Source organism: Corvus hawaiiensis, chromosome 2 (genome assembly GCF_020740725.1).
Source record: "Corvus hawaiiensis isolate bCorHaw1 chromosome 2, bCorHaw1.pri.cur, whole genome shotgun sequence".
In the NCBI taxonomy this organism is placed as follows: domain Eukaryota; kingdom Metazoa; phylum Chordata; class Aves; order Passeriformes; family Corvidae; genus Corvus; species Corvus hawaiiensis.
The window spans coordinates 976,061-986,485 of NC_063214.1; the positions used below are offsets into that span (position 1 = coordinate 976,061).

The following is a 10,425-nucleotide window of genomic DNA, read 5'->3' on the forward strand; positions in this document are numbered from 1 at the left end:
CAAAAGCCCCATCCCTTGTTCGGGAGACAGCGGAGCTGATTTATGACCCTCCTTCCCACGGGGCAGGGCCTGCTCGGAAAAAGCCCTCCCGCTCTTCCCGCTCGGGCATCGGGCAGTTGGGAGACAGCAACCGAGGGACCCGGGCAAGCGCTGCCGGTGCTGACGGAGGAGAGCTGGGCTGGGCAGGAGGGTGTCCCGGCAGCCTGCTGGGAATTGTTTTGCTCTCCCAACAGGCGGTGCCAGCTCTGCCGCAGACACCGGAGCGGAGAACAGCAGGGCCTTATAAGGAAGCGGAACGCGGCTCGGCCATTCAGAGGGACAGCGGGGCCCGCCGGGGCCCTGCCTCAGCGCCGGGCACCGCGGAGCCACGGAGTCCGGTACGGGGGGAAAGGCCTCCAAGGCCATCGAGTCCACGCTGGGCAGCCCCTGACAATATCCAGTCACCCTTTCCATGGGGAAATTCCTGCTGCTGCCCAACCTGAGCCTCCCCTGGCCCAGCCTGAGGCCTTGTCCTGTCCCTGTTCGCTGGGAGCAGAGCCCGACCCACCCCCGGCTGCCCCCTCCTGTCAGGGAGTTGAGCAGAGCCACAAGGTCCCCCCTGAGCCTCCTTTGCTCCAGGCTGAGCCCCTTTCCCAGCTCCCTCAGCTGCTCCTGGGGCTCCAGCGCCTTCCCAGCTCCCAGGTGGAGCCAAGGGATGAACATGAAGGCACAGCCGCTGCCAGCCCAGGGAGCATCACCGGGACCTCAGCCTGGGCAGGGAGGAGAAGGGAGCGAAGCTGCAAAACTGAGGGTGGAAAAGCATCCGTGAGATTTTGGAGATGGCTTTTCCACATCCTTCCCCTCACAGTGGGTACTCCATCCCACTCCTGCGGTGGGATCCATGTGCAGTAGCCAAGCATCCCATCCCAAACACTCATGAGGGCACCAGGGCCGTGATGCTGGGGATGATAAGCCATCCTGCCTGAGTGCTGAGCATCTCCCTCAGGAGCTGAGCATCTGACCTTGGGGCCAGGCATCCCCCTGGGTGTGGACCTCCTTGCCTTGGGCTAATCATCCCGCCTTGATCTGAGCATCCTCTCTTGGGACTGAGCATCCCCTGGCACGGAGCCCTGCAATCCCTCATCTCCTTGTGGCCACATCCCCGGCTCGTGGTGTCCCTTGCTGTCCCTGCCCCCAGGAGCATCCCCAGAGCCACAGCTCCCGAGCCACCCGGCACGTCCCAGCGTTGTTTACTCCTCCCGTCCCGCCGCGTCGCTTCACCCCAGCGCTTCCTGGGCTGGTGTCTGAAAATAGATATTTTTAACCTTTTAAAAATAGAAAGTCTCACAGAACAGCAGCTCCTGTTTTTCCATTCCCTGCTCATTTCATTTCAGGGAGACGGAACCCGAGCCGGGCCGCGCCGGGGCTGGCGGGAAGGCGGCCCCGTAAACAGGCTCCTGCAAAAGGGGCACTGGGGAGAGCACACGTGTGCCTTGAGAGCGAAAAGAAAGGGAAGAAAGACAAGGAAAGAAAAAAAGCAACTAGAAAGGCCTGCCACTTTTCGCACGGAGCCTTATTTGGTATTTTCATGAAAAGTTATATCTTCACGCTGTAAAAAATGCCACTTATTACTCATGCTTTACTAGGTAAGTGTATTTTGCTTGGCAACAAGTGCTCTGGGGTTTTTTTCTCACTTCACTACTCCCGTACAAACTATTTCGAAGGTTTCATTAGTTTCTCCATCAGAGCTGGCGCTGCTGCCGCTGTCTGAGGGCCGGGCTGTTAAACCGAGACACAGCCGCTGTTTGTTCGGGACGTTTTCGGCCCGACCCGCGGGGCTGTAAAACCCCAGCGCGGGTGTCCTGCGGCGGGGCCCACAGGGGCCCTTTCAGCCCCGTTCCTGCCCGCCGCTGCGGCTGCCGCGGGGACACGGCTGTCACCGGTGTCACCCTGGCCCTGGCACTGCCTGTGCGTGGGCACCGCTTGTCCCACGGTCACTCCGTGGTGTGTGGGCGTCACTGTGGACATCTCCCTGTCCCGTGTCACAGAGCAGGGGTGCCACCCCATCCCCTGGTTGTTACAGGTGCGTGGATATCACCCCATCCCCATGAAGTGTATCAATGTCACCCTTTCTTCATGACCACTCTGGAAAGGTGGATGTCACCCTCTCGCTGTTGTCACTGCAGACACACGGGGATGTCACTCTGTCCCTATACACGTGGATATCACCAATCCCCGTGGCACTGCGTCTGCGTGGACCTCAGCCATCCTGTGGTCCATGCCACGAGTGAGTGTCACCATCACTATGCAGAGCCACCACCTCATCCTTCCTCGGGGTCACAGCACACCCAGGGACATCACCCTGTCCCCACAGTCACAACATGCCCGTGGGTGTCACCGTGTCCCAAGGTCCCTGCAGACACACGGAATCCCCCCTTCACCACCCCTCGTGCCCCGGCGTGGGGACGGTGAGCGATGGCACAGCCCTGCCGCCCGCCCGTGCCCGTCCTGCCGGCCACCACCGCCCCAGGGCCGCCTGGCCGCGCTTCCCAGCCGCTCTAAAAGCCAGCTTTGTGTTTTACAGCCAGGCCCTCGCTTGGCACACGATTTTAATTAGAGTCTGGTTACACGGCTCGGCAGATGTGGAATGTATTTCTTAGCCCAGGTGGAATAAATCTATTGCCATAAAAACCAACCCCCCTGTTATTAAATTCTCCCTTCTAAATAGCCCAGTATTGAGATGCACGGCCCCCCCGGCCCCCCGCCCACTCCCCCTCAATGCAAACCCTTTTCTAAGTGCTTAATGAGCTTTAATTTTATTATATTCCCTGGCTGTATGGAACCGGCTTCTGGTCCTGGCGCAGGTTCCCGGCTACCGGCCCCTCTGCGAGGGGGTGCAAGGGACTGGTCAGCCCCATGGCCGGGGTGTTTTGGGGGTGGCCACTGGGGTGTCACCCTGCCTGCAACAGAAGGGGGTGCTCGAGCCCGGGGGCGCGGCAGAGCTCAGCTCAGAGACCACGAGGGAGCATCGCGTCGTTCCCCAGGGACAGGGAGTGCCTGGGGACTGCTCCCCGCAGCTGGGAGCCCCGTGGCTCCTGGGGGAGTACAGGGACCGGCTGTGAGGGCCCAGTCACCTCAGGGCCATCCCTGCCCGTCGCGGGTCCCTTGAGGCGCACGGGATGTCCCCGGGGATCCGCAGAGGGTCTGGCTCAGTGCCACGGCCCGAGGTGACAGGGATTGTCCCGCTGGACTGTCACCGTAGTTCCAGCGGCGACACAGCGGCCCCGCCCTCGCTGGGAACGGGGCTAAACGGGGGCTCCCAGCCACCGGGGACGCTGGAGCTGGGGCACTGCACCCCCTTCCCCAGGGAATTGCATCTCCTCCCCCTCCCCGCCGTGCTGTGGGTGCCCAGGCGCTGTTTGCAGCCTTTGGGGAGTTGTTTCCGTGGCTGTGGGGGTTGCACCCAGGGTGTGGATGTACATCACGACCACGGCACCACACGCTCCTGTCGTGCTAAATTTGGGGTCTTGAAGGCTTTTGACCTGTTTGTTCAAGATATTCCGCCTGCCTCTCCTCCCCCTTCTCCTCCTCCCCTGCGGCTGCTCCAGGGACCAGGTTAGTCTCTGGCTGTAGAGCCAGGGGATGTGACATCCTCCTCCAGGCCCCACCCCATCTCTTGCCAGGAACTGGATGAAGGGGGGGCACCCCACGGAAGGGGCATCTCCTCACCCACACTCCCCTCCATAAGTCTGAGCAATGCCATGGCCAGTGGTTGGCAACTTCAAAACTCACTACAGGGAAAAAAAACCACCCAGGGAGCAGCATCTGCTTCCCAAGATCCCATCTCTCCCAGCAGGGACCACAGGCTGGAAAGGGGAGCAGACTCTGCCCTGCTGGCATCAAAGCGAGGACTGGAGCCTAGGTCAAAGCCCTGGAGAGCTTTGTGACCCATCACAATGCTCAGCTGAGCCTCTCAAAAAGCTCCAGGATGTCTAAAAACTGAAACAGACAGGAGAGGGGGAAAAAGAGGAGGACATGGGAGAGGAGCGTGCACAAAATCCATCCCATAGGGTCACCGGGATGTCATTTCCCACAAGTCCTCCACGGACATCCCCCACTGCTCATCCCTAACCACGATGTTTGAAGAAGAAAATCCCAGGGATTTTTGCTTGCAAGAGATTCCTCCTCCCTCCCCATACCTTGGGGAAAGGGAATAAAACTGCAGGCCCTGCGAGGAGCGGAGCCTGAGCCCTCCCCACCAATTCCCAGCTGGGAGATTTGGCTGTGGGCTCCCCCAGGACTCTTCCCCCAGCTGGCCTCTCCTCTGGCCCGCTGGGTGGGAATTCACAGCCTCTTCTGTGCCAAGGAGCTGCGGATGACGTTATCCCTCCTCCCCAGACCAGGTGTGGGGAGCACGGCTGCTCCCTGGGGGTGCAGAACTCCAGCAGAACGAGGGACCATCCCCACCATGAGCAGGGACCCCCAGGCTTGGGGAGAGCACCACCCAAAGTTTGTCTCAGAGCCCCATGCAGGGATCAGGCTGCTCCGCTGCTGGAATGTCCAAAGGAAAGAGCAGGGAGCCAGAGCTGAGCTATGGCTGCCAGTCCCAGCTCTCACCATTCTCCACACCCAGCCCATCATCTCTTTGTCCTAGGAGACACCAAGTCCCCTGGGGCCAGCCAGCAGCCAAGCCAACCCAGACATCCCCATCCCGACCTGCACATGTGCTGCCTGGCCAAGGAAGAGAGGGAAAACTCAACTTTTGGGTCATGGGAAAATGATCTCACAGAGGTAATGACCAGCTAGAATGGGTTAAATTGCCAGTTCAAAGGCAAAACCTTCCTCAGGATCCTTTTGGGTGAATTAGGGCTAACCATGGCCTTGCCAACCTGAAGGACAAAACTCTTCAGACACCAATGTGTCCCAGTCTGCACCGGAGCTGCTCAGACCTGCAGGGCAAGAGGTTTCCAAAGGCACCAAATGCCTTTTTGGGGATCATGGTCAGCTTGGGCCAGCATTTGGTGAGGCTGATCCAGAAATCCAACAGCAGTCCTGTGAGCTCTTGCTTAGCAGGTCCACACTGTCTAGAGAGTTTGTCCTGGGAATTTCTATCACAGGCTGGGGGTGGCTTAGATGAAGGGCCAAGTTATAATCATCTCTAATCCACCTTTTTGTTCCTTTTGGTGATTCACATTCATCTCCAAAGGCCAATAATCCATCCTGGGAAGGCAGCAAAGTAATTTGCAGTTTTCCCTGGAAGCCTCTTGGCCCAGGTGGTGACGGCTGACAGCCGCAGCATGGACCGATGCGGCCGTGGGCATGTATGGAAAGCCTCCACCCTCGTGGAACTGGGTCTTCCTGACTTTCAGGGAAGGTCGTGGAGGGAAGGACAGTGTGCAGCTCTCCTCCGTGTCATGTCCAGGCCATTCCAGATTCCCTCACTGCACTTGGGAGGAGCAGGAGCCCACACCGGTGTCTGCGCAGCTTCTCGGGACGCGCTAAAAGCAGCTTGGAAGGGGATCAAAATTTCCATTCATTTTTCAGTGCCGATCTTCCTGCCACAGAACAGGAGCCGGAAGCCTAACGGGGTTTGGAGGAGCCTCTGTGGGTCCCTCTGCAGCCCCCTGCCAAATCCTGCAAACTTCTGCCTGGGGCAGCCCCCTGTGAGCAAAACTCCTCTTTCCCAGGTTTTCCTGTGAAAACTGCAGCCTGCAGCACTCGGCACCAAGCTAAAAACAGATGTAGAGACAGGCAGGGTAAAAAACCAAATTTTAAACCCCTAAATTTGGCCTGTCTGAATGGACACTGCCATTGCTGGGGGGACACTTGCCCACATTTCCCAGCTAGAAAGTTTTCTTGGAGACTGGCCTGTCCATCCCTCTTTGGACCTGTGGGTTTAATACCTCACAGCTTCCCTTGTCTGGAGGCTGGAGGACGGATTGCTGAGGTTATCCTTGGGTTTAGCCCTGAGTGGGGCTCTGTCCCACGGGTGTGGGTGTGTGTTCGGGGTCTGGTGCCGCAGGGCACAGCCAGGGGCTGGAGAAGCTGTCGGTCCTCCCCCACTCCAACTCAGCCCCTAAAGCTGGAAGAGGAGTGGGTCCAGGGTGCAACACAAGTGGCCAAGCTCTTTTTCCCTGCTCCTTGCCAAGGCCACCCCCTTCCACTTGGGCACATGAGCCTCAGAGGAGCTGGGTGAGAGATGTTTGCTCTGCAGTCCCTCTCCCTGTGTCTAATGGGTCCACCAGGATTATTTGCATTGTCTGTGCAGCTGGGAGGCAAAAAGAGATGTCTGGGCCAAGCAATCCCTCTTACTTCATTTTCAACTGTTTGCAAAGCCCCTGATCAGACGACCCAGATGGTGCTAAATGGCCATGAAGAACCATCAGACAGTGGGTTATTGTCGTGCTCGTTGAGTTAGATAATTGTGATGGGCCTGAACTAATTAATTTCTACCCAAAAAAGTAGCACTGAATCATGGTCTTTTGGCAACACTGGTGAGAAGGACTTGTAAGCAGTTTCCTTGGGATTTATCCAGCCTGTGCAAACAGGGATCTCTGCTGGAACTGCACACTTCCGTGGCCAAAAAACAGGGGAGCAAGAAAAGCCAGCCAGAGGGGCAGTCAGTGGCAGCAAAAGCAACTCTCCCTCATCCCACAGGGCAGGGCAGCCACGGGACAATCCACCAGCTCCTCTGTGCCATGGGTCTATCCTACCTCCTCCCTGGAGCCCCCACTTTTGGGGATGGGCAAAGGCCAGGCATCCTGCTGGACAAAAAGGGCCTCTGGAGCTGCACTTGTGCCACGCCAGTCACATTTCCTCCATCCCTCCTTTGGCTCCAGCCGCGATCTCCAAGGATTTCCCTGCTTTTCTCATCACCCCTTTCTCAGCACCCGTCTTCCAGGAAGCCAGGGGCTTTTTCCAGTGTCCGGATAGTCGTGACTTGCTGGCAAAGCTGTTCTCTGCAGGGATTTCTTCGTTTCCTGATTCTGGGGGTGTCAGTCTTTGACAAAGCTGGAGACAGGGAAATGCGATCCTATTTCCCCAGCAGAGCTTGGACAACCCACCAGATTAGGTACATCCTGAGCTGCTCCTGCATCCAAAAAGGTGAAGGAACAGGAGAAAAGAGTGATTACAGACACATTTCTGTGTGAGAAGAGACAGGAAATATTAGGACTGTTTAGTCTGGAGAGGAGACAGGTCTGTGGTGGCACGAGAACAGCCTGTGAGCCCTGCAGCACCGACAATCCTCTGGTTTCTCCATTTCTCATCCCAAAAAAAGAAAAGGATGTGCAGAGGAGAGTGGATGCGGGAGAGACGTTCGCCCAGCGCAGTATGTGGGTCTCTATGGAGAGATTTTAAGGGAAATCCTATCCATTAGGGGAGAAATCCCTCCCTTTGACTGGGGGAAGGTGATAGGAGAACATACATCCCAATTCATCAGGAGATGCCTAAAAATTCAAACCATCTCTAGAGCTGTGTGCTTCACACAGGACATCTGGAGCAGCACCAAACCCAACCAAACCTTCTTTTGTGTGACTGCATGTCCCTGTGGCAGAGCCCTGGTGATGCCATGACACCCCAGGCTGAGCAGTGCTCGTCACCAGCTCTCCCAGCTGTTCCTGTGGGGAGCAAGACTCCAGGAAACACAACCAAGAGGTGTTGGCTCCCCCCAGGGAAGGGGGCTTCGTACAGATTAGGGTGGAAGTGGATATTTTGCATGACTGAAAACGCGATGCAATGGAAAACAGCAGGGGCCAAGGAAGTGAGTGTAGCTGGCAATTATATAGACATATAGTTTGGAGAAGTGTTTTGACTAACCTGATGATAGAGCATGAAATAGCATGGCTCTGACGTAAAAAAGCCCTAAGACCCCGGAGGTAGAGCCAAGATTTTTGATGGTGACTTGCCATCCATCCAAGAGCACATAGCCACAGGGTAATTCTGGTTGGATGGGACCCCAGGAGGTCCCTGGTCCAACCTCTGTCTCCAAGCAGGGATAACTTCGAAGTTACATCAGGTTGTTCAGGGCTGTGTCCAGGAGAAGGCTGGGTTTCTCCAAGGATGGGATGTCCCTCCCTCTCTTGGTCCCAGTTCCAGCATTTCTGAAGGGGAAAACGTTTTTTGTGTATCTTCCAGCTGGACCAGGTCCATCCGGTCCCTGCCTGCCTGGCACTAGGGACCCAAACTGGACCCTGTGCCCAAATGCTCTCTGCAGAGACCAAGGGTGTCTCAGCACAGGCTGGACCAGCCATGGGAGATGTGGTGCACCTACTGCACTCCAAACAGACCACAGCAGGAGGACAGAGGGCTGCAGAGGGCTGGCAGGAGATGCAGGTCCCAGAGAAGAAGCAGCAGGAGGTCTGGGTCCTGCAGAAGTGGCAGGACCTGCAGAAGCAGCAGCAATCAGATCACGACCTCTCCCCAGGATTGAGAAGGGACTGTGGTGAGGCAGCAAGCGCCCCCGGCAGGGATGCTGCCTTGCACACTGCTGTGTGTCCTGTCCCGCTTGGAGCCAAGTCCTTCCTTGTGGGTGAGGTGTTGCTGTGGTCCAAGAGCATGGATGCCCCTGCCAGCACCCCAAGGAGCCCACAGCGAGCGCAGTGGAGGAGCAGTTGCCCCGCAGGGCCCAGGATCAGCCGTGTTTAATCCTCGTGCAGAGGAAGGCATGGTGCCATATCCCCTCAGTGCCACCTCAGCCCTCGGTGCGAGCCCTTCTCCGTGCAGGGCTGGTGTCTCTCTGTCTTCCTGGCTGGGCTGCTGTCTGAGCCCGTGCCAGGCTGTCTCAGACAGGACATTTGATGTCCCAAAGCCCTCGGTGTCACACAAGCTGGATTTGGGTGTTTGCTGTGAGTTATTTTCCTCTCAGGGGACAGCTTCAAGGCCCTTCACGCTCCTCCAGCTTGGTGGGGCCACCAGCAGATGCTGACTTTCTGCTCATGGGTCTTGTCCACGTCAGGAAAGGTCCAGGCTGGTGGAAACGCCTCCTGATGCCCTGTGGCTGTTCAGGAGGAGCCTGTCCAGAGCAGGGGGCATCAGCCAGGTTGTGCAGAGAGGTCTTGGAGAGCTCCACCTTTTCCTCAAACCATCCATCATTGAGCTTACCACAGAATCACAGAACCACTGAGGCTGGAAAGGACCTTTAAGATCCATGAGACCAAATGTGCACCCAGCACTGCCAAGGCCACCACTGACTCATGTCCCCAAGTGCCACATCCACATGGCTTTTAAATCCCTCCAGGAATGGGGACTCCACCACTGCCCTGGGCAGCTGTGCCACCCTTTTAGGAGAAGACATTTTCCCTAATATCCAACCTGAACCTCCCCTGGCGCAGCTTGAGGCCATTTCCTTTGTCCTGTCCCTTGTTCCCTGGGAGCAGAGCCCGACTCCCACCTGGCTGCCCCGTCCTGTCAGGGAGTTGGAAGAGAGCGAAAAGGTCTTTTCCAACCCAAACAATTCCACGCTTCCGTGACCATCTCTGCAGCCCCAAGCTGAGGCTGCTCCTTGCTCATGGATGTGCAAACACGGCCAGTGCTGCAGGAGATGGAAGGTCCCCCGGCACCGTGTCAGCTTTGCCCCCGAATCAACCCCGTGTTCACAGCTCGGGGTCTGCGCGGGGCGATGCCTGCGGAGGGGACGGACGCAGGGAGGAGGAGCAGGGCGAGCAGGGCCATGCCACCGACCGCGAAGTGTTGGCTTGTGCCGCGGGGCTGCTGATCCAATTAAAAGGGTTAATCCCACAGGTGCCCCGTGGAGAGAGGGGCCTCTCGGAGGTGCACGAGGGCAGGCTCCTGGGAAGGCTGGGCATCACTGGGAGTCACTGACACCGCTGCAGGGATTGCTCGCTGCCCACAGCCCCGGCCAGCCCACAGCCTGTCCCTCGGCCCCGTCACAGCCACGTGTCCCCAGCAGTGCTGCGACAGAGCTCGGCCACCAGCCCGCGTGGCCCTTGTGCGTGTTCCCAGCACTCCGACAGGATGGGCCTTTACAGTCCTGGGGGAAATGGAAATCTCCGACACCGGTAAGCCAAGGGGAGGCTGGTGTCTTCTCCCTCCCATCCCTCTGCTCTGGAGACAGGCCAGCAGAGCTCGGGGTGTCAGGGGAGAATGGAAGAGCCACATCACACAAACGGCATTTTTGGAGACTTCCCCATCTCCCTTCTTGGTGGGTGCAGTCAGCACCAAACCCTGTTTGCTGGGACCACCTTCAGTGCAAGGACAACAGCAGCAGGGGCAGAGCAAACCCTGTCCCCCCCAGAGCAGCTGCACCAGGACAATGCCATCCGTGTTTCCCAGGAAGGGACCAGGCAGCACCAGCATCTCCTGGGGGGAAACTCCTTAGGATGAGATTTTTCCATCTCCACCTTGTGCTTCCATGAACCTCTCTCCAAAGAAACTCCATCCTGCACATCACTGTTAATGTCGAGGGCTCAGCCAGGAGTCCAGGGC

General features: G+C 57.8%; 1 long non-coding RNA gene across 1 annotated transcript; it reads left to right on the forward strand.

Annotated features, from left to right (window-relative positions):
* Window positions 1-4: 4 nt before the first annotated feature.
* Window positions 5-2,674, forward strand: LOC125321477. Its single transcript, XR_007201552.1, has 2 exons — window positions 5-377; window positions 1,374-2,674. It is a non-coding gene; the product is annotated as an uncharacterized LOC125321477 (long non-coding RNA).
* The last annotated feature ends 7,751 nt before the right edge of the window (window positions 2,675-10,425 follow it).